We start from the raw sequence: 1,774 nt of genomic DNA on the forward strand, positions 1-1,774 counted from the left end.
CTTCGTGTGTGTGTGTGCGTGTGTGCGTGCACGCGCGCGTGTGTTTCACTGTAATACTGCCACCCTCTGTCAGGCCGCGTAATTTCATTAAATTCATTCAGCTTTATTTATATAGCACCAATTCACAACAAAGTCATCTCAAGTCAATTTTACAAGCGCCGTCAAATTCAGTCCAGTCCACTGTAGTCCAGTCATACTCCACTTCAAAAATCCATTATAATAGTCCTATTTGTGATTCACAAAAGCAATGATATAACCAAGGAAAGCATCAGAAATGACTGATCACAACTGAAACAGGATTTATAAAGTTTTGTCTAAATTTTTAATGTCCATGGACGTTATCTTCCATTTAGCTATGCAGATATGTCTGATTAAAACACTTTTGTTTCAGCAGCTTCTATGTCATTTCACCGAAAAATAAAATGTGCCAATTGGGCCCTTAAAATGTTATAGTATTATTTATTTATTTATAAACCAGACAAGCAAGTCCTAGATTTGACGCAGCTATCATTATGTAAAATACACATTGTGCTCAGTTATCAACACCCAACAAAGCTGCAAAAACAACATGTAAACATGACAAGCAAGAAAATACAGATTAAAAACACAAGCTCCAATCAGTCTGATCTCCATCCATCTATTTCCAACCAAACTAAAGACATTAAAACAAGGAAATAACCAGGAATTTTTATTTCTGTCTGACTGAGATTAAACTGAGGGAATTTCGTCCACTAGATGGCGACACAGTACAGGTAAAACAGAGCTCAGCGCTCCTTCATGTCACCCAGCCTTAAGTTTACCTGTACTGTCTCTCAAGAATCCTTCCTAACACTGAATCTGGAGATGAACCATTATTATTCTGACAGTTACTAAAAATCAGGAAGAAACAGGAAAGAAATTCAAGATTTGCATCTATCAGATACAATGCAAGAAAATCTACATTTAAATTGACAGAAGAGGTGAAATATGAAAAAGTGTGGATGAAATGCTGCAGGACGGGTGTGTGTTAATCTATAACGTCATAAATCACTTGGCTGATCCTATAACTGAGTTTTCATGTTAAGTTAAACTCAGCTGGGACATCCTGCTGACATGGGAGGAAAGTGAAACATCACCATCACAGATTCCCAGAATTCAATGCAGCAGAATTTACTTCAGCCCACATTACTGAGTTCTAGCTGAAGCTCAGACAGGAACGATGTTAGGAACACGATTCCTTCAACTCAGATGAAGGTAGCTGGGGCTCAGAGGACAGTCAGATGGAGGGCTGGTGGTTTGATTTCCAACCTTTCAAGTCCACATGGTGAAGTAGAAAAATACTGAATCCCATTTTTCTCATGGCTCCAACAGGTTGGATGTGTTTATCCAAGTTCTGTGACTCCAGTGGACGTTTTTCTATATTACAAAGTGTTTAGTCATGTTTAGCTCCAAACAACAGGCTAATCTTTTTGTTGCTTTCATTATATTTATTTTTGAACATTTCTTTAACATGTTATGACTTACTGTGGTAAAAACTGTTGGATGGAGATTAATAAACGAAAGGAAACCATGATGAGATAATTACTGCTGGAAGAATTCGAATAAATTTAGTCTCTGCATCACAGAATGAACTGAAAACAATTTAGTGAATGAGTCTAATGCAGTTCAATGCAGCTTTATTTAAACAGTTCAAACCAACAGATTACATCAATATTCTCTTTGGTTCAGTCCTCGATCTTAAGCTGCACAAGGAAACAGGAAGGTGATACCTCCATCACAACCGGAACCAGAACCA

This window comes from Melanotaenia boesemani, chromosome 7 (genome assembly GCF_017639745.1).
Source record: "Melanotaenia boesemani isolate fMelBoe1 chromosome 7, fMelBoe1.pri, whole genome shotgun sequence".
Lineage (NCBI taxonomy): Eukaryota > Metazoa > Chordata > Actinopteri > Atheriniformes > Melanotaeniidae > Melanotaenia > Melanotaenia boesemani.